Source organism: Elgaria multicarinata, chromosome 4 (assembly GCF_023053635.1).
Source record: "Elgaria multicarinata webbii isolate HBS135686 ecotype San Diego chromosome 4, rElgMul1.1.pri, whole genome shotgun sequence".
In the NCBI taxonomy this organism is placed as follows: domain Eukaryota; kingdom Metazoa; phylum Chordata; class Lepidosauria; order Squamata; family Anguidae; genus Elgaria; species Elgaria multicarinata.
The window spans coordinates 39,841,046-39,863,647 of record NC_086174.1 but is presented as its reverse complement, the minus strand read 5'-3'; the positions used below and the strand labels follow the sequence as shown (position 1 = coordinate 39,863,647).

The 22,602-nt window shown below is 42.2% G+C and overlaps 1 protein-coding gene across 1 annotated transcript in view; it reads right to left on the bottom strand.

The window, feature by feature from the left end:
- COQ8A (coenzyme Q8A) overlaps positions 1–21,213 on the bottom strand; it is a 72,035-nt gene extending 50,822 nt beyond the window's left edge. The window contains exon 1 of the mRNA XM_063124147.1: positions 21,111–21,213. The gene's annotated coding sequence lies outside the window, so the exon portion shown is untranslated. The remainder of the gene's footprint in view (positions 1–21,110) is intronic.
- Between the last annotated feature and the right edge of the window lie 1,389 nt (positions 21,214–22,602).

Sequence of the window (22,602 nt, the reverse complement as noted above, 5' to 3'; positions counted from 1 at the left end):
GATGTCTTTGTTTACTTCCCTGGTACCTCTGATCTGATTAGTCTCATGTCTAATGACCAACTACCTTAGGAAAAAGAAGAAATATGTTTTTTTTAAAAAGGAGTGTAGTTTAATGGTGGCAGCGGAAGTGAAGGGAGGGATTGCCCAATGGTGAGGGGTGACCCTCCACATTTGTTGATGGGGTGGGTTTGCCCTAGTTTAGAGGACCCCACCCCACCCCAAGCTCAGTTACGACACACAATCCAACAACATCTGGAAGGCCACATTTTCCACCCCTGCTTTACAAGTATCATCGTATCTCAACAGAAGTGCACAACGTTCACCCATTTTTAATTTAATTTTAATTTAATTTTATTATTATTTGTACTCTGCCTTTCTACCATGAAAAATGGCAATCAAGAAGGCTTAGAATCATAAATAAAACTTGTTTGAATAAAAAGGCCTCCCAAGCAAAAGGACATCAGTCAGAGAGCGAACCTAACCTCCCTTGGCAGAGAGCTCTACAGCCTAGGAATGGACACCAAGAAGACCCTCTCTTGTGCTACCGCCAAACATGTCTCTGAAGGCATCAGTATTGAAAGAAGGGCCTCTCCCAAAAGCTCTTAAGACCCAAGCAGATTTGCATGGGAGAAGACAGTCTTTCAGGTAGCCTGGTCCCAAGCCATATAGGGCTTTATAGGTCAAAACCAGCACTTTGAATTGTGCTTGGAAACAAACAAGTAGCCAATGAAACTGTTGTAACAAGGGAGCCATGTGCTCCCTGTCATTAACCCAGTCAACCAACTGTCTGCAGCATTCTGGACCAGCTAAAGTTTCTAAACAGTTTTCAAATGCAGATCAACATAGAGTCTGTTACAGTAGTCCAAACAGGATGTAACTAAGGCACATGTGACTATGGCCACACAGGAATGGACACAGATGGCACACTAGCCTCATATTCTGCCCCAAAGAACTTCTGAATGGAGGTGGCTAGGATTACATTAAAAGTTGACTATCTCTAACTGAAGAGGTAAGGAATTCTTGTATACTACACATGACTTGCACTCATTCAAATGCCCTTATTCTGACATTTTTTAGTTTAGTACAACTTGCACCCAAACAGAGATCAAGTGGAGGTATAACAGAGTTCTCTCTTGCATTTTCAGTGTTTCCCATAATTCCTTTCAAAGAGTCACTGCTATCCATATACTAGAAGCAGCCACCATGGAGTTACTTCCTAGAAAGAAAATAGACATTATCTACAGAATGGAAATAAACACTTTACAGTGCAGTTATATGCATGTCTACTAAGAAATAAACCTACTGAATGTAATGAGGCTTACTCCCAAGTAAATAGAACTACAGGCTTAAGTAGTAGTAACTGTACCCATTCTGGTAACATTCTTACAAACTAAAATATAAAATCAGGAATAGACACACTATTTCTTCTTTAATTAGCATACAGTATCTTTCTCAGTGGATGTAGAACAGGAGTTAAATATATTCAGAACTTGTTTTCTTCAGAGTTGTGTGTAGTTTGGGCAAACACAACTGTAAAAGAATTCAGTACTCGTCACAGATCCTAAAAATCTCAGCTCTTAAAAAAAAAGACATTTTTTGTCTTTATAGTTGTAAAAATATAAATGACATAGAGATGCAGAACAGAATACAACAAATGCTGTCTCAATTGAGTAGAGCAGGGGGGAGGGAAGATTTAAGTAAACATTATTTCCTTCCATCATTGTACCATTGCACTGTGTCCAGCTACACTTAACATGGACAGGCAGGGTATGGGGAATTTTTCCAAGCCAGAAAAGGACTCAACAGAATTTCCAGTAGCAAAGAGGCAAGTGCCCCGTATAATTCTTTGACCCTCCCTTTGAACAATCAAATACAAGCATGTATGCAAAATGGATAAACTAGCAGAATTCAGCTTTTCTGGATACCAAGTACACAGCCCTGGTTGTTGTTTTGGGGGGGAGCATGGCTCAGTGGTAGAACACTTGCTTTGCACACAGGAGGTTCCAGGGTCAATCTCCCAAATCTCCACTTAAGGATCTTAAATAGCAGGGCTAGGAATTAAGCCTTTCTTCCTGAGACTTCAGAAATCCACTGTCAGCCAGGTTAGGCTTCATTACAAAAGGTGGACCAAAGATCTAACTCAGTGTAAGGCACTTTTATGCAAGATCCAGTGCCAGCAATGCTCTGCTCAGCATAACAAAATCAGGAAGGAGAAATCGAGCCAGAGAGCCAAACAACAAAAGGAAAGAGACACTGTGCAAGCAGAGAGCTTTCAGAATAACAAAATTCCAAAATATAGTTAACGGCTAAGCTATAAAGGAAACAAATGGCAAACTTCTATTGCTCAACATACACTCAGCCCTCCACAAGCTAAATATATTGATGAAGAAATAAGTCGTTCCCTTTTTTTAGTTTTAAATCTGAAACAAATACTAATTGGACCAAGTCCAAGCTGGCAGCAGTCTACTGACGCTCCTAACATTTTTAACCATTTGCGTCTCATGCTTGCTTAGAGTGAAAAGGTCGAGGAAAGATGGCTGTACTTTAAGCCCACTTAAGTGACCACAGTGTCAGTCACCTTGGAAAGGTAAAGCAAAATGCACAAAGTATTTGGTATAACCAAATGCCATTTTAGAATAAAAGAAGGAAAATTCAGCAAATGCTTGGGCATTTAATGTGCAAACAAGGTTCTTTGGATCCTTGCCTAAGCCTTTAAGACATATTTTAAGACATTTTTTATGCCAGGAGAGACCGTAAGGTCCAGTGGTTAGATCAGCTTTCCACAACCTGGTGCCCTCCAGATCTTTGGGACTACAGTTCCCATCAGGTCCAGCCAGCATAGCCAATGATCTGGGATTATGGAAGTTATTGTCCAGTTTAGGAAAGAGTGTTGGACTAAGCCTGGGGAGACCCAGGTTCAAATCTTCACACAGCCATGAAGCTTGCCAGGTGTCTTTGGCCAGTCACCATCTCTCAGCCTAACCTACCTCACAGGGTGGTTTGTTTTTTACTGAAGAATTTTTGTTCTTCTGCAAGCCTTGGAGCCCCCATAACCACGCCAATACCTCCCTCTTGTACAAGGATGGTACCATTTTAACTACATTGGGATCCATATTCAGAAAAATGAGTTATTTGTTGTAGTTTATTATTTATATACTGCTTTTTGGCCAAAAGGAGAGAACAGAATATCAATACAACAAAAGGTACAAAAAAAAATTATCAAAATTGTGTTTTGTTTTGTTTTTAAATCAAAACACAGGGAATCAAGAATAAAAGAAACCCTTCCCAAGCTAAAGAATTAATGATTGCTCTCACATCCCATATACTTAGGTACTAGAAACTTAAATAGTTAAGAGATACAGGAAAAATTCAGCCCGACTAGAGGAATTGACTGGTGTTCTCACCACCATCCCATTCTAATTGTTCAATGGTTCAGAACAAACAAGAAATCAGTATAAACAACTGCCCATAGAATACAATTTTTGTTTTAAATTGGGAACACATCTAATATTAATAGCTGCCATAATAGTTGTCTATGAGTATATAGGATAAATATACCTATGCTTAAGGGCGATTGAAAGCTGAGCAACTCAAGATACAGCATACATGAATAGATTCAGCACTAGAACAGCTTGCAATACATGGTAGGAACATGCATCCCTAGATCCAATTTGCTTGCAATAAGAGTTCAAAAGTAATGCAATGGACATGTCACTCCCTAAGCAAACCATCAATACTAATGAAAAAAACAAGAGTGAATTAGCTCCTTCCAACCTCTCCTTGACCCATGGAAATGCTTTGGCAAACCAATCTCTATGTGGGCAGGAAACAATCAGTTTAACTATCAACAGAGAGCACTGCTAACAAACGGGGCCTGTTTATACTACCGGGAGGATTGTTACCTCCTCCCACCCATCAGAACTCAACAGCAGGTTTTGTTTTCCAAGTACAGACTGCCCTCTCCACCCCCCATATATTTGGGCTATTTATCATTTCACATCTTAAAGAAATGCCTAAAATGCTTCCTTTATTTTAACTGGAATAAATACAGATTACAGGGGGTAGGGTTTGAACAACAGGTCTTGGACCTATACCAAGTTCTGAATAAAGGTTATATTTTCGGTTTTAAGAATTCAACACCAAGGCAGCTGAAAGTGGATCCTCCTAGCGCTGACTTCAATCTCAAGGCCTACCGAGCTCTTGCAGTAGGGAAGGCTTTGATTTCACCACAACCACCAAGCATGGGGTATGCTGTATCTTATTTATTTATTTAGTATTTATTACACTTATATACCGCTCCCATAGCCAGGGCTCTCTGGGCGGTTTACTCTAAAACACAGAACATACACACATACAAGCATTAAAAACCGTTAAAATACTAAACATGTGGGTGATTAAGATGTGCCGCCAAATGCCTAGTCAAAGAGGAAAGTCTTAACCTGGCGCCGGAAAGATAGCAGTGTTGGTGCCAGGCGAGCCTTGTCAGGGAGATCATTCCATAGTCTGGGGGCCACCACCGAAAAGGCCCTATCCCTCGTTGCCACACTCCGAGCCTCTCTTGGAGTAGGCACCCGGAGGACGACCTTAGATGTTGAACGTAGTGACCGGGTATATTCACGTCGGGAGAGGTGTTCTGTCAGGTATTGTGGTCCCAAGCCGTGTAAGGCTTTATAGGTCAAAACCAGCACCTTGAATTGGGCTCGGAAACATACAGGCAGCCAGTGCAAGCGGACCAGAGCAAGTGTTATATGGTCAAACCTTCTGTTTCCTGAAATCAATCTGGCCGCTGCATTTTGCACAAGCTGCAGCTTCCGAACCGTCTTCAAAGGCAGCCCTACGTAGAGTGCATTGCAGTAATCTAACTTGGAGGTTACCAGAGCATGGACAACTGAAGCCAGGTTATCCCTGTCTAGATAGGGGCGTAGCTGGGCCACCAACCAGAGTTTGTAGAAGGCACTCCGTGCCACTGAGGTCACCTCAGCCTCAAGTGACAATGATGGATCTAAAAGAACCCCCAAGCTACAAACCTGCTCCTTCAGGGTGAGTGCAATCCCATCCAGAACTGATAGAACACCCCCCATCCTGTCAGTGCAATCACCTACTAACAGCATCTCAGTCTTGTCTGGATTGAGTTTCAGTTTATTAGCCCTCATCCAGTCCATTTTCGCAGCCAGGCACCGGTTCAACACATTCACAGCCTCTCCTGCTGAAGATGAAAAGGAGAAATAGAGCTGCGTGTCGTCAGCATACTGATGACAGCACACTCCAAAGCTCCGGATGACCGCACCCAGCGGCTTCATGTAAATGTTAAACAACATGGGGGACAAAACCGACCCCTGCGGGACCCCATACTTGAGAGTCCACGGGGCCGAGTAATGTTCCCCAAGCACCATCTTCTGTATCCGACCCGCCAAATAAGAGCGGAACCACTGCAGAGCAGTACCTCCCACTCCCAGCTCAGTGAGTCGTCCCAGAAGGATACCATGGTCAATGGTATCAAAAGCCGCTGAGAGGTCGAGGAGAATCAACAGAGTCACACTCCCTCTCCTGTCTTTCTCCCGACATAGGTCATCATACAGGGCGACCAAGGCTGTTTCCGTGCCAAAACCAGGCCTGAAGCTCGACTGAAATGGATCCAGATAATCAGTCTCATCCAAGAGTGTCTGGAGCTGGCCCGCAACCACCCGCTCAAGGACCTTGCCCAGGAATGGAACATTTGCTACCGGCCTGTAGTTACTAAGATTTTCCAGGTCCAAGGAAGTTTTCTTCAGGAGTGGTCTCACTACCGCCTCTTTCAGACGGTCTGGGACCACTCCCTCTTGTAGAGAGGCATTAATCACCTCCTTGGCCCAGCCGGCTGTTCCATCCCTGCTAGCTTTTATTAGCCAAGAGGGGCAAGGATCCAGTACAGAGGTGGTCGCGCGGACCTGTCCAAGCACCTTGTCCACATCCTCGAGCTGTACCAACTGAAACTCATCCAAGATTACAGGACAAGCCTGCGCTATGGACACCCCACTAGATTCAACTGCTATAACACTGGAGTCTAAGTCCCGCCGGATGTCAGAGATTTTGTCCTGGAAGTGCCTGGCAAATTCCTTGCAGTTATTAAAGTTACAATGTTGAAAGCCAAGGGCATGTTTCCACTTTTTCTATCCAGAAGAATTGGTATAGCACAGGGCTGCAGGTCCTGGCTGTAACCCTCTAGAATAGATGTTGTTGGAAAGAGGCAGCAGAAAGCCTAGAGTGTCATCACAAGGATGACATGTGGATGAAAGGGAACAAGGGAGCAAATGACAAAAGGCTGAGAGAGATTCAGAGACAGGGAACAAACAGTGTGGAGAGAAATAGAGGCTGACATTCTTAAGGTCAACTGATAGATGAACATTCATTTCCTAAAACATTCATTTCTCCGATATGAACCTACCTATACTCTATGCTCAGCATCAAAGGTCTTCTGGGTGTCTCCTCCAAGGGAGGCTCAGAAGATGGCAATGAGAGAGAGGGCCTTCTCAGTGGTGACCCCCCAAATGTAGAATGATCTACCCGATGAGGTCCACCTGGTGCCAACATTCTTACCATTTCAGCACCAGGTTACGATCTCTCTCTTTTCTCAGGTATTTGACAGCATATGATGAGTTTTTAAGTGGTCCAGCATCTGTTCTATGGTGATGGTTGACAGTTCAAAATTGCTTTTATATTGCTTCGTGTATATTGTCTGTGTGTTTGATGTAAATGGTTTTTAAACTTTGTATACTACATTTTGATGTTTTTAATCTTTGCAAACTGCCCAGAGAGCTTTGGCTATGGGACAGTATAGAAATGATGATGATGATAACAACCAAGATTTTATAAAAGCTAAAACCCCAGCAACAAAGTTTGTTTAAATGATAGATTAGCTGCAGACCCTACCAGACTACAGCTTCAGACTAAAGAGCACATGAGCAGCAGATTCCACTCAAGGCACTATGGTGGGGCCCACACAGGAGCATCTGACTTAAAGCCAGCCTTACCCCATTGGATGCCTTCCAAATGTGCTGGGCTCCAACACCCATCATCCCCAGCCAGCAGGGTCATAGGCCAGGATGGTTGGGGATAAACAAAGTTATCATTCAAAATATCGGTAGTCCAACACACTTCCAAGTTAGGAAGATTGCACTAAGTTTTCACATTTCATTAATTTCATACTCATTTAATTACAAAAACTGACTAGGAGGTGTGCAAGCAAAAAACAACAACACCCAATGCTAATGGTAAAGTAAGAACCCTAAGGGTGCAATCATATACATGTTTAGACATTAAAAAAAGTCCTACAAATCCCTGCCTGCTGGCTGGGGCATGCTGGGAGTTGTGGGCCCTTTTTCAGTCTAAACATGCATAGGATTGTGCCCTAAAATCCATCATCTGAGACTATTAGGTGAGCAAGCTTGAGAGATGGGGTATTCACTGCAGTGACAAGGCAGGTCTGGATTACCTTTCCAAATTCGTCAAGCTTTGCTCTCTTGTAGACAAACTGAAAACATTTTTTTTCTGACAGGGTTTTAAAGTGTCACTGCTGAGGTTTTGATTTAATATTTGATATGATTGCTGCTTTTAAACTGCATTGTTTTAAGTTGTGCTTTTTGAATTGATATGTATTTTTGTTTTGAACTGTTGTAACTCCTTTCTGTGTTAAGCTGAAACATTTGCTCTATAAGAAGAAAAGCGGGGTAAAAAAATATTAAAGAGCAATTTCTAAATTAATTCAAACTTGAGTGTACATCTCCATTATCAGTAGCACGGGTGACAATAACATTTTCATTAAAGGCACTAACGACTTTGCATGTATGTTAAAATGTAATCCTCAGTGCTAAACGTATTGCTCAGCTTACTACATAATAAAGACTGCCAAGTTCTGAGGGCACTCTCATTCTCAATTATGTGACTTATTACACATTTTATTTAAGAACAAGCATCAATAATATGATCGTCATCCACTAAATGCTTGGAAAAATAAAAGTTCTGACTTTGTCGCCTACGAGATAAGAAGAACAGGAGCAAAATGAATACTTCTGGAGAGACTATTCCACGATCAGATGACACCACATAAAAGTCCCAGTCCCCAGTTGCCACGTGTCTAACTTCTGATGACAGGAGGATGTGGTAGAAAGTCTCAGATGATAATCTTAAAGAACAGGCAGGTCCATATTGGATTATTACAAAGAAGTGAAGGGAGGCAGTGGCTACTCCTCAGTTGTGCAATACCTTTCTCCTGGAGACAACACCAAAGGCTGGCATTCCGTATCTTCTGGAACAGGGGTAGGCAACTTTTGGGAGCCACAGACACATCTTATAATTTGTAAACTTATTATTATTATTATTATTATTATTTATATAGCACCATCAATGTACATGGTGCTGTACAGAGTAAAACAATAAAAAGCAAGACCCTGCCGCATAGGCTTACATTCTAATAAAATAATAATAAAACAATAAGGAGGGGAAGAGAATGCACCACCTCTAAATGGCTGCCATGGGAGGCAAGGCATATGTAACCCATCCAAAAAACTGAGTACAAGGCAGAGGTGGAGTCTGAGATCCAACACACTAAATAACTTCTTTGAACCCAGAGCTTTTAGAAATCTATTTCACAGCAATCCCAGTTAAGTGGGAGGGTAGAGTACCTTGGTGGGTGCCAAGAAAGATCTCTGGGAGTACATTTGTGCCCATGGGCATCACTTTGCCTACTGCTTATCTTCTAGTTCTGACATCATCCAGGAAAACAACTTCCCGCAGGCAATGTTTTGGGGGACAGAGGGCACGAGGGGAAAAGAGGTTGGTTTCAATTACTATAATGTAGCCATCTCCAATCTGGTGCCCTTCCCCAACCTGACTGGGAATAGTGGGAGTTGTAGTCCAACAAATACAGTTTCTGTGATGGGTCGTTTGATTGAATTATATCCTAAAGCTCTGAAGACAGGGCAGGTTACACTATTTAAAAAGACACACAACCCAGGAAAGCGGTGCTTGTAAAGATCATAGATCCAAATGAGTTGAGCAAGTGAAACAAGGCAAATGAGATGACCCCCCACAAAACAACTGATTTCTCACCCCCAAATAGAAACAAAATACATTTTTAGATCCCTTAAGTTTGAGCCCATATCCTCTCTATCCCTTTGACATCCCAGCGAATTGCCACAACAGAACATTTGCTCATCAAAGGGCTGCTCAAGCAGCAAACAGTTATTTCCCAAGGTTGCTAAAAGACCCATGCCCACTGCTGACAGATCATAGCCAGTTAAGAAGCTTGCATAATTTTCTCCTTAAAAGGCTTGAGGCGACAGAGATTGAGAGTAAAAATCCAATCCTGGAGAAAGCATGCCAGCTGCTTTATTTTAGGCAGGGATACATCAGTATAGAAAGTATGAATGTTCTGGATGGACAACTCTATTTACATCATTCTGATTAGGTCAGACATTGTCGTAGCCACCAGCCACATGCCTGGAATTAATGGAGACTCATTTATGCTGGTCAGGGATCTAGAAATAATTCACTTACACCCAATTAGGTTCAGTATTGCAAAACTGCAGGCTACTCATCATAAGCCACTTGCTCCAAACAGTATCTCGCACACTCCTGCTAGGATAATGTTTACAAGCCAATTACAACTGCTCAGTTGTACTGGGGTGGAGGGTGGGGAATAGCAGCAGATATTTGATAACAGCAGCAAAGCAAGCCAATAAAACATCTAACAAATACATTTGGATCCCAAGTGTAGGTCGAGGTTTGGAGGAGCAGTGTTAGAAAGTAGGAATAGGCAATCGGGGCCCAGTCTGTTCCTGAGCAATGAATCAGCAGATTTATAAAACCAAGTGGAGCCCTACTGGCTCCATATGTCATCTGAGTTCTGCAGCGCAGGTGGCTGCAATATCACACTCTGGCCACCAGCAACGGTGGCGCTGAAGCAGAGCAGAGAACAACCCAGCAGCTCCCTACTCTAGATCATGTGACCCACCTGGGTTCTGCTGCTGGAATTCCCATTCCTTCTAAACCCAGGCTCTTTCAGTAGCTTCTTCCTATACTCAAAATAATAAAAACTTGGGATAAATCTGACGTAACCCAGGTAGAAATCCACTCACATAAAAGGACTCTTCCTTGCAGCCCCCCAATTTGTTTTGGACAGTCCCCCAGCCATGTGGAGCAGATTCAGGAGTCACACAGAGGGAGGGAAGATTTGATCCACCAGCAGTGTTCATTTCACTGGCAGAAGGTCACCACTAGATACAACCCTTGGCTTTTATCAATTTAGGTTTTGTACCCTTGAGCTAGGAATACCTAAGTTTGAAACTCTGATACTTCATAACTGACAATTCATTGCTAGAGATAGTGGTTTTTTCGACAAAAAAATGTGATTACAGTTATCACATGATTTGTCCCAAATTTTTCTTTTAAAATGAATTTTCAAAGACGCTCAAGTTAGTACAGCCAGGAGTTAATTGTTGTGACAGCTAAGAAGAACAAAAGACCTCTCTCATAACACCAACTTAATAGTGCAGTTCTGACCTAACTCAAGCCTGCCAATTACTGCATTAGTTTCTATCAGAGTTTCAGTTCCCTATCAGTACCAAACAAAGCTCAATTATGCACAGAGCGTCGATACAGATAGCATGCAATAGGGAGGAGTTTGTTATAAATGGGCATCTGAAGGGTGCTTTCACACAAACAGGCACCATCTTAAGTGTCACAGCTGCATGGTCAGCATGGGGTCTTCAGCACATTTCACAAGAGTAGCCACTGCAACTGATATATGATCCTTTTAAACCATCTGTTCCCCCCATACCTTACTACAGGAGCCTTTTTCCTGTCAAGGGCTGCATTCCGTCCAGAATAATCTGTTGGGAACCACATGCCAGGAGTGGGCAGTCCAAAGGCCGCCAGGATGATCCTTTTCTCTTTTTCCTCCCACCTTTCTCTCTCTTATCTCCTTCTTCTCTCATTTCATCTTCTTCCCCACTGAGCAGGCTGCTAAGGAAGGAATAGATAACTCTTGCCAAAGGTCTGAACTGATCACTTGCAGAGGACTTTGGAAATTATAGAATCATAGAAGAGTAGAGTTGGAAGGGGCCTATAAGGCCATCGAGTCCAACCCTTAGGTCGAAGGCTGCATGTGGCAAAAGACCCCCGGACGACATTGGTCTGAGATTCAGAAATAGAGGATTGGTTGGTTTGTTTTTAATAGGATCACTGAACCTCTCTCTTTCCCCCTTCTATCACTACCCTAATACTCTGTTCATCAATGGAAACTTTGAGACCCACACTTGTTATAGAATACAGACAATATTTAAAAATAGCCAAGCTGTCCATGTGAACTCCCACAGATGTTTCACACTGTGGCCATTTTTGTTTTCAGAGTGCTCATGCATGGGCAATGTCATCACAAAAATAACACATTACTGTGGGTGTCCAAAACTTGGTGAATGTCAACATTCAACAATGACAGTTCCAAACAAATTCTGTAACTGTCTAAAGACTGAGTAACCAAGAGCGAAAGTTGACAATCACTTAAATTTAGTCCATCAACATTCAGTGGTATACTTTCAAAGAGTTGGAAAATATATCTCATAATTTAAAAAGATAATTTGGAATAGTCAAGCTTGTGGTCGTATAATTCATAGCCCTAATGACAACCCTATAATGGCAGGACAGGGGATAGAACTGGCCCACCCATACTTTTACTCAATTTTAACTGCTCTCTTCTTGTGCCACCTAAGACTGACAGAAAAGCAAACAGTTGAATACCTAGTAATTTAGCTTCAATGTGCACGGTGTACCTTCTTTCATCTTCCTTTTTGTAATTCCACAGAACTAGAAACACACATAAAGTCCCAAAAGGATATTTTCATGCAACAATGATGCAGTACGCATGAAAAATCAAGTACTCGAGACATCTACTATTTATGGCAGTAGAATATTATTGTGAGACCGGATGTTATAACCTGAAATAATTATTATTATTATTATTATTATTATTATTTATTTATTTATATAGCACCATCAATGTACATGGTGCTGTACAGAGTAAAACAGTAAATAGCAAGACCCTGCCGCATAGGCTTACATTCTAATAAAACCATAATAAAACAATAAGGAGGGGAAGAGAAAGCAAACAGGCACAGGGTAGGGTAAACAGGCACTGGGTAGGGTAAAACTAACAGTATAAAGTCAGAACAAAATCAAGTTTTAAAAGCTTTAGGAAAAAGAAAAGTTTTTAGGGAAAACAAGCTTACACATATTTTGTAAAATATAGTAAAACTTGAAAAATATGACATCTATTACTTAGCTAAATATTATCCCCTACGTTTCCCTTGCCACCAAAGGCAAGTGCTAAATATGCAGCCATTAACACATGCATATAGCAGTTCGTAAAGTCTTGAAAAGGCCTGTCAGTCATTCAGAGTGACACCGATTGAATACAACCTATTAGAGGCAAAAATAACAATGGGCAGAGGGGTACAAATGCACAACCTAATGGTCACCACCCCATAGTAAGACCAACACAGAGAAAAGTCTACTTATACTTAATCCCACAAGAAGAATGACCAAGGCAGGATCAAAGCAGGCTTTGACAATCAACATATGGCTCACCATAAGAGCAGAAATTTTAGAAGTAGCCACATAGTTCCCTGCATCAACAACAGAATAAACAGCCGTGTGTATGTGTGCACGTGCATGCATGTGTCATTAGAGATGCAAAGTATTCTGAATGCTACAAGTAGTCGGTATATTCACTGCATTGCATTATACGTTTTAAGTTACTACTCCAATTCCACACAAGGAAACTTGGCATCCAGGAACTGATTAATCATCTGAGCCACATAATCTAGCCTATCTCCAACCTGCTGTCCTCCAGATACATTGGGCTACAATTCCCATAATCCCCCAGTCAGCCATGCTGTAGTCCAATGCATATGGAGAGCACCAGGTTGAGGAAGGTTGACCATAATCCCTTAATGGACTCTATCCAACTACTTGAAATTTATGAGAAGACAACTATACAATATAATCATAATGTCAAAAGGGCCATAACATCTTGGCGGGTAGGGGATAAAGCCAGCTGGACTCTTCTGAAAAGATGTAGGCGCTTTCTTTCTTTTATATGTGGCCAAACACCTTGAACATGTTTAAGTCAGCCCTACAAGCTTCTAATTTGCTCTCTCAAAGTACTCATTGACCTTTACAGCACATGCATCCCATTTGGCTCGGAAGAGGCATTGCTCTTTCCAGCCCACACAGTGAATGGATCTGAACAGGAGGCCAGCAACCCCAGTCTCCCAATATTCAGCTTCAGGGCGCATGGGTTGAAACAGAATGCAGGCACATTTAACCTGCATTTGCATGGCAACGCTCCATTCTCCTCCAGAGGCCTCTAGATCACCTAAAGGTTATTTGTGAACTGACAGAAGACCAAAAAGGCAGTGCGTCCTAAAATCAGAATTGCTTCCAATTCTGTTTCAGTCCAAAATTCTCTTTCGCAAGAGCCCCTTTGCAAAGCTTAACGGACACTGTGGAGATAAAACTCCCAGGTAATCTTCTACTTGCTTGGGCAGAGCAGTTCCCCTACAGAGCTGTCTTCTGGCCTTCAACCCTTTTAAGGCCAGAAGACACAACAGGTGGAAACCATAAGTGCAGCTGCCACAGTGCTACCTGCATTTCTTTAATCAGGGAAATGAATCAACGTTATGGCAGGTGTCTACATCTGCCCTCTCTATCTCCTTTTCTGGCATTAATGATAGAAGAGGGGGCCTGGCAGCTACCATAGTGTTGATTCATTTCCCTGGTTAAAGTAATACAGGCAGTATTGTAGCAGCTGTACTTAATGCAGAAGAGAAGTAACTAGCATCCATCAAAGGCTAACACTACATTTTCCACAATCAGGGAAACCATTCTGGAAACGGTGTGCCTTCACTCTCCCGCCAAGAGGAGAAGAGTCAATGTACAGCTAGCATGAGATTTCCCCAATCAGAGCAATGCAGCAATATACAACAGCAAAAGCGAGGAACATCCAGACAGGCAGAGCTTCAGGCACCTATTTCAATAATAGGATGTGATAGTGCATCACAACTTTTGGTTTTTTTTTTTTTAATATGTACATTTCTGGGACTCAGTGGCAAAAAGCAGCTGCAGTATTTGGGTAGCAAAATTCCAGTGATTTTAACTGCTATTTTATCCTTCCCTCATTAGCTTGAGCAATTTCACCAGAATATTTCCTCCTACTGTCATCACTTATCCATCTTTTTCCCTGGCACAACACTCCTTGCCATGCCCAAAATTTTTCTTTTGAAAGAGTTTAGAATAGAGCATTTCCACTGAGCAACTTCCATTTTTAAGTGTTATTTCCATAATGTCTTCAGTGCACAAAATATGAGTTATCAACATAAACATCTCTGGTGATACTGCCTGTTCTAGGACTGTAAAGCATTTCACTAGCAAGATAGGTCCATCTAATACTAACTTGAAACTGCACCCCACCTCACCCTTGCCATCTCTGAGAAATTTGCTAGGTTTTGTCTAGTACCTTTAATGCACTGAGTGAGCACATGCAACAACATAGAGTATATACAATAATCCCACCAATTTTTAGAAAACCATCCAGAAAAACGCAGCTATCAGTTCCTCCTGATTATTCTAAGGAGGAAAAATCTCAACTACTTTAGATTTTGCATCTGCTTTACACCTTATTCTTTAAATGATTTGGGGAGGGAGATCCTCACCCACATGACTATGTACTTCATACATCTATCAGTTGGAAAAGAAAACAACCAGAAGCGAAAAAACAAGACAGCATTATTTGCTCCTGTTCTATGACCTTATTCATCAACATCTCTCAATGCAATTAATCTGATTAAACGCAAGTAACATACTCAACAGAAGGTACTGAAGTTACGTGCTGCTCTGTCCAAGGAGTTAAACCAGATGCTGATTCTCAGAGTGTCTAAATTTAGGCCTTTGTCTAAACAGAGTAAGCATGTGTTAAACTGTGTAATAGACAAGTACACTTTCAATAGGTCCTCCCCCCTCCCCATGAGGAATTATGCTCAGGAAACTTTATTATGTCATCAGGCAGCACCTTTTACCCAAAAGTAAAGCCAAGTGGAAGGTCCACAAACCCACTCTCCACACTTGCTATGGTGAGGGTCCCATCCCCCTACATGTACTGCCTCCTCCTCTCTCATCCATTCCCAGCATCAGCAAGAGCTGGCTATGCAAGCATCCTCCTTCTTTCTCCTTTCTCTGCTGCTCTCAAGACTAGAGGCAAAGGAGACCTTCTATATAACTAATAGAAGTTATATCTTGCGTTTATCGAATTACCCTGAGGAAGGATCCTTAGGGTCCAAAATGCATTGGACTTTAGAATAAACTATATCCTTGGTTCCACCCATTTGCTTCTGGCATTTTTGGCATCCCTAGTGGGGTTCTCCTTTCCTTGGCCTTCACCTCTCAAGACTAGCCAGTACTCAATTCATGAGCTGTTACTGCCGCTCTCCATCAGTACTTTACTGACCCTTCCAGCCTAGCTAGACTGGAGCACAGGGATGCCGTACACTTATCAGGGTTGCACTGAGAAAACATGGTGCTTACTGTGATTCTGGTCATTCCTGGAAGAGGGGTCTCAGAAGGGGGGCTGGGGAAAGTCAATTTATGGCTCCTTGAGTAGAAGTGATCAGAAAACAAGGAAGATGGGAAGGTTGGGATTTAACTATTCTATTAATCTAGTGCTTATGCTTCAGAAAGCTATTAGATAATTGGTATAGAGCAGCAGGTAAGAATATGAGCAGAGATGTCGCCAATTCAAGCTATGAGCTTACTACAGCAATGATGAACATGTGGCCCTCTAGATGTTGTTGGACTGCAACTCCCATCAACCTTCACCGGCTATGCTGGCTGGGGCTCAAGGGAGTTGCAGTCCAACAACATCTGGAGGTTCATACTTTCCTCATCCCTGGCTTTCTAGGTGGCCATAGGTAATCACATATAACTGTCTCCCTTGGCCACATTCTTGCCAAACCAGTATTTCACACTGGAAGATTATGGGAGACCTTATCCACACAATGGCCAAAGTGGGACATCCACATATTTCTCATTGGAGATACCATGAAGAAGACAATTTAAGTTAAGTTTAAGGGCCCAGCTAAGACATGATATATCTTAATGAGCTCCCTGCAATAGCATTACCTTCCAGTAGTTTCTCCTTATATGGATCTCTTCCCAACCAGTAAAATAGAAACTATGGTATCTAGTGACTTCAGAAACGTGCAAATAAAACTGACAAATGACTGCAACTAATATTTTTAGCAAAGCAAATATTATGTTGTGTATGGCTAAACAGTAATACTAAAGGATCATTTGAGTGTCTTATACATTATACTCATGCCACAGATATTTTCTACAGTAAATCAAATGCATAAAGATATTTTTGTAGGAAGAAGCTTATTAGTCAGCAAAATTGGGGAATGACAATGAGGAACTATAAACAGCACTGCTTCATATTTTTCCATCTTCATTCTCTACTAACTCGACAACAAGAACTAAAATAGAGAAACACCAAGCTCTTCAATCTGTCAAGCATGATACGAAATAATATCCCAGTACCACCTGCCTATACATTGCTTCTTTTGGAGAGGAGCAGGCCAAAATAAATTCTTATTGCTGTTAAAATTCAAGACCTATTTTTAGTCTTTTAAATATTGCAAACAAAGTGATCCCCTGCTATAGTACATGCAACAGAAAAGCATCTGCTTTTATATTTATATATACACACACATGATCCATCACCACAATGTGAAAAAATATAGTAAGCTGGGACTAAAACGGGGAAAACAACTTATGTGATTACAAGAAGAGAAATAAAGAATTCTTATTTCATCACTTTATTTTAAGATTAAAAAAGCACCACCCCATTATTCATCTTCATTTATTTATTTTAAGTAAGAGCCCTCAAAAGGCATTATTTTTTTACTCATGTTCCTAAACAGAATAAGATAATTACCAATGCATTTTTATCTAGATTTTCAAGGTTGCCAGGGTCACTGCTCTCAATGGTGGTGAGTCAAATTTATGTTTATGCTCATTACGCCTTGTAAGGGTAGCTCAACTCTATCAGCGGTGTTTATAAAGTGATCCAAAGGGAAAAAAAATTTTTTTTAAAGAAGCATTAGCAAGACTGATATTTCTTAGGTCAAGGACAAGAAATCTCAAACCACAAGATCATTTCCTCTTCCTGACACAAATAATCTTTGCTTTCCAAAGTTTGCATGCTCTCCACAATTCTTTTTGACTAAAGCAAGGTGCAGCAGCACTCAACCTGCAATGGCATGTGGCCAGGTCCCTCATTAAAATGGTCACAAGGTGAAAGTGAGGGCTGTCTCCTGTTTGTTCTCAGAAGCTGGTATTCAGAGACATACAGCCTATGTATGTAGGAAGTTCCACTTGACTGTCATGGCTAATGAATGAACATCAATGAAGCAGAAAAATCTGAATTCTTGAACTTGCTCATTTTAGGGAAGGATGAATCTCTCAAATTTGAGTCTTCCAGTTTCTCATTTTTCCTAGTTTGTGGCCCCTTCCTGTACCAATTTGCAATTTTCTTCAAATTCTACACAAATACATGGACATATTTGTGTACATGTATCTAAATACACTCATTTTTGTGCAAATTTATCTAAATGTACTTATTTTGGTGCACAATTTTCTAAATATCTGCATTTTAGGTACAATTCTAAATATACCCATTTTTAAGAAATGATGTGCCCTAATGTAATGTACTTTTGTGCTCAATATATATAAATGTGTACATCTTTTACCTAATATATGCTTGTTTGTGCACACTTTCCCCCCTTAATACACATTGTCCTCATTTTTTTTGGAGATTTGCAAACTGCATCACAAAATTCTGGAAAGTCTGAATATCGCTGCATCACACTGCATTCTGGTTCGGAAAGTGCAGATTTGGTTAATTCATGCCACTGACAATCAGCCCATTTTTGTTTACTTATTCATCCATGCAGTCTTTTTAAGTATTTATATGCAACAATTTGACATACAAAGCTCTTACAAAAGTGGCACAAACAGTAGCAATTATGATACTTGGGCTTGCATCAACTAGTTTATTTTTCTCAAACAATAAAACCTTGAAGCATTGTTGCTGGGTTGCTCAGGGTCGTTAACAAGCTACACTGTATAATTAATGAGCAACCCCTGTGGAAAAACATGCTGTGTTCACAAAACACAATAACCAACAGTTCAACAACAACCCATACAGGTTAGCTTAGTGTGTTGTGTGAATCAAGCCATTGATTGCCACCTTCTAATCTTCGAAGAAGAGGGAACCTGAAGCATTACCTTTGAAGCAGATCATAGAAGACAGGTGGGCACCAGTTTTTCCCCCCAGCAATACCTCCAAAAGGTTAACACTACACTTGAAAATATGACCTCAGTTTGGTCTATTGCACCAAGTATCAATCACCTCTAGTGGCACCTTAAAGGCTAATAGATTTATTTTAGATCACCTCCAAGAGATCAGTTAAGGAGGCTTTTGTGTTACTTGAGAGACAGTTCTTTTTTTCCCCCCAGGCCTTTGACATATAACAAAAGAGAAGCATAAGTATTTGGGGCAGGTAGACTAATAAAGAAATGCTTCAAGGTTTTGTTTTTTTAAGATATAAATAAAATATTTGAGGGCTAGTAACATTTGCATACTTATTTGCAAGGCAGGTGAGCAGAGCCCAGTTCTGCACACACACAGTTACATGAAGACTGAAAAGCTAGCTTGCAGAATGGCAATCCTTGAGACAAAAGAAACCATCTCCCTTTTTCAATTAGACTTGCTTTAAGATCCAGGATTTTCAGGAAGAGGAATGCTAAATATTAAGTAAATTGAGTGCCTACAAGACAGATGCAATGTTGGCCAAGCCAAAGAAATCTGATTCACAGCTCTTTAGAGTCATGTCAGCCCTAATCACTGTAAGGAATAACTTTGCATCTAGACTCTAATACAAGCAGACCTGGGCAGGATCTACACTACTGCTTATAGTGATTTATAATGGTTTTGACAACTGCAGGATATAACACTTTAAAAACGTTATGAAAACAGTATATGTAATGTGTCCTGGGCCTGAACAGTTGGCATAACCCTTATAAACCTTTATAAGCAGTAGTGTAGATCCTGCAACACTGTATACAACAGGCAACAGATAGGAGCTATAGCTTCATTTATTCATCATTAATACAGAAAAAAACCTGTGCGTTTTGTGGTCTGAATTTCTCCACCAGGTCTTCAAACAAGAAATATGCGCCTTGCTTCATTTAGATAAAATTTATACCAGAAACCTGATTTGAGGGCAGGAAAGAATCTCTATTTTCCTATCCCAGGAATCCATATTATAAACACATACACATGCCACTCACTGGGTCAATAGTACAAAGCCAGGTAACCTGAGGAGCAAGGCAAGGTTAATCAGGCAGACTGGAAAGAGGATTGCCTTACTTTACTGCACATCACAGGTCATGTTATCGTTAGGATGAAGGCAAATGCTACACACAGAAATCTAACAAATGCAAATCATTACACACACACAGGAGTGCCTTAAAACAATTTTCACAGGATCAGTATCGAAAAAATCTCAAAGAAAAGGTATCTGTCTATAAAAATAAGGAGATGGGAAAAGACCAAAAGCTGGAAGGATACTATTAAAAGACGGGAAGTGATTCCATATGTTTCTGGGGAAATATGTTGTTTCTTTTTGCATTTTGAAACTCCTGCCATAAAGCATGCAGCTTTAAAAAAAAACCACTAATGTTTTTTGGAAGATGACTTCAAAGTGAATTTCATCACCACCCCATTTACTAGCCTCCACTGCTTCAGCCTCAAGATCTAGTGGTTTTGCCTTCTTTTGTTCCCACTAACTGCTTTCGAAGAGTTTACTTGGTTAGCATAAAATGCTGAATAGCAGCTTTCATCTAGATCTTTCAATTTGACAGCCAGTGGGTTAGATACACATTTTCAAATATTTTAAGCAACTGAAGAGAGGGCCCTAAAAAACTAGAATGCTAAGGTAGGGGGGCGGGGAGCAGCTTGGTATGATGTACACAGCAGGGAGCATAGAGAGCTACAGCAGCAGCTGCAGAGAAGGAAGAGCAGCATGAAGGCTCACCACGCCTCCGTTTTCTGCTCTAGCTTCAACGCTCGAAAAAGGGGCTCCCACGCAAACTATTGCCATTCCGCTCTATGGTAATTAACCCAAAATAACAGCCACCTCATTGATCCAGTACCTACTACAGACCACCATTAAACGCGGATCGCAGCCTTCGCCTCACCCATAGACAAGCATAGGCGGGTGGAAAGAACAGGACAGTGTGGCTGGAAGAGCAGCTGAAGAGCCAATGGGCTAAGTTTCAGCATGCAGGGAGAGCCACCAACCCTGGCTCACACATCCTGCAGGAGAAACAACCGGATCCTGGTACCCTCAGACGTGTTGGACTTCAACCCCATAATCGCCAGCCATGCTGGCTAAGGAATTATGGGAGCTGTAGTCCAACATATCTGGAGGGTCCCAAATTGGAGGAAAGGCTTCTGAACCAGACCCAAGGTAATTCAACCTTCTCTCCCTCACACATCCTGCAGGAGAAACAATGGGACCTTGGTGCCCTTCAGACCCGTTGGACTACAGCGACCATAATCCCCCAGCCATGCAGGCTGGAGGAATGGGGGAGGGGTTTGTAGTCCAAAGCGTCTGGGGAGCTCCAGGTAGGATGAAGGCTTCTGAACCAGACCCGAGGCAATTCATAGGAAACGCCTCTTTATCTCCTGCCCACCCCAAACATTCTCACCAGGACGTTCCTCCCAATGCCCTGGCGCGGAGCAGCAACCGAGGAAGGGGAAGATAACTCCCTCACACACCATGCGGCCCAAACCTCGCTTCCCTTTCCTCGCCCGGATTGCAGGACACCATTCCCCACCCCCCTGCAAAACGCAGCAGCGGGCAGAAGCACGCTCTCGGGGGCTGAGGGACCTTTCCCGTCATTCCTAGCCAGGGCCCCACGCCGCGCTGTCCGTTAGCAACGCTGCCTCGCCTTACCTCGCTGCCGCTGCCTGCCCCGACGACCACCACGCCACCGACACCCGCCCCGTGGCACCACGAGGTGCGGCGCTTGTTTACTAACTCGCCTGCCCCTCTCGGCTTGAGGCCCGGCACTCAACTCCTCCCCCTGCCCGGCGCCGATTGGTTGGGCCGAAGGAGCCGCCTTCCTCGGCTGGAACGTTGGCTCGGGATTAGCGAGAGCAGAGCAGTGCCAGGCCGCGGGGAGCGTGCTGGGCTCGTGGGTTTCGCGTCCTGTCCAATGAGAAGCCAGGGCGGAGAAAGCGCCTGCCAATAGGGAGGCGGCGCTGCCTCTGTCCATGTTGCGTTGGGAGCCTCGGCGCTCTTTGCATGGTGACAGGAGGCCTCCGGGTGGAAATGGACGTGGAGATGGCGCTTTGGGGAGGGGGCGGGGTGAGCAGGAGTCTCGGTGCATGTGCGGCGGGGCACGTTCAAGCCCTCGTTGTTGCTGACGCCGCTTCACCCCACGCCGCCCCGAAGCGTTACTGTGTGTGTTGCATTCGGCCCTTCTTTCCATTAGGACAGGAGCCTGGGATTGTCTTCCCCAAAGCGTCTGCCTCCGCTGATGCTCAGTCTGAAGCTACGTGCATGCCTGCACATAAAGCAGCCCACTGCAAGGGCCTTGTTGTTTCAGGGAGAGGAGGGTAATAAGGATGTTATCTCAGTCAGCCTTACTATCGCCTGAGGTGTCAACTATAGGATAGCTGACTTGGGAAGGAAATGGTTATGTGTGGCAATATAATAATGGCAATTCAAATTGGAATATTAATTTTTAAAAATTAAGTTGCTGTTGTTTTTAATCATTTCACATATTCCTTTTGTAACTCCAAAAGGATTTTTTAAAGTATTAGTACAAGTTAATTGGTGGGGTCTTCTTTTTCACAGCTTTACCATTTTGCAGAGAAGTATGAATAAAGAAATCATCACCCAGAATAAAAAGAGAAGCTACATTTCCCTGGTCAAGGTCCAACAGGTTGGCCACCCGACCACACTCACACTATCCTGGCTCCTGCCCTTGACCTAGAATTCCCTGTTCTGTGATACACTCACTAATTATTTACTCACAGCAGAAGTGCAGCCAATAAAATTTAGATTGGCTATTTTTGTTTAATATTGGTACTCGCAAAGATCCTGTTTCTAAATCCATGTTTAAAACAGAAACATTATAAGGATTCATATTGCAACATTAAAGATTAAACAGTGTGCTTTTTTAAATCATTTATTTATTACATTTGTATCCCAGCGTCATTTCCAAGGAGCTCAAAGGGGTGGTTTTTTGTTTTGTTTTTGTCTTCCCAGCAATCATGGACTTCACACAACTCAGGCTGAAATCCCATATATACCTATCTGGGAATGACCCACATTCAAATCAACAGGTCTTACTAAGTAGATGTATAAAGGATTGCTATAGCTATAATCCTGTAACCGCTAACCTGGGAGTAAAGCCATGTAACTTGGTGGTATTTACTTC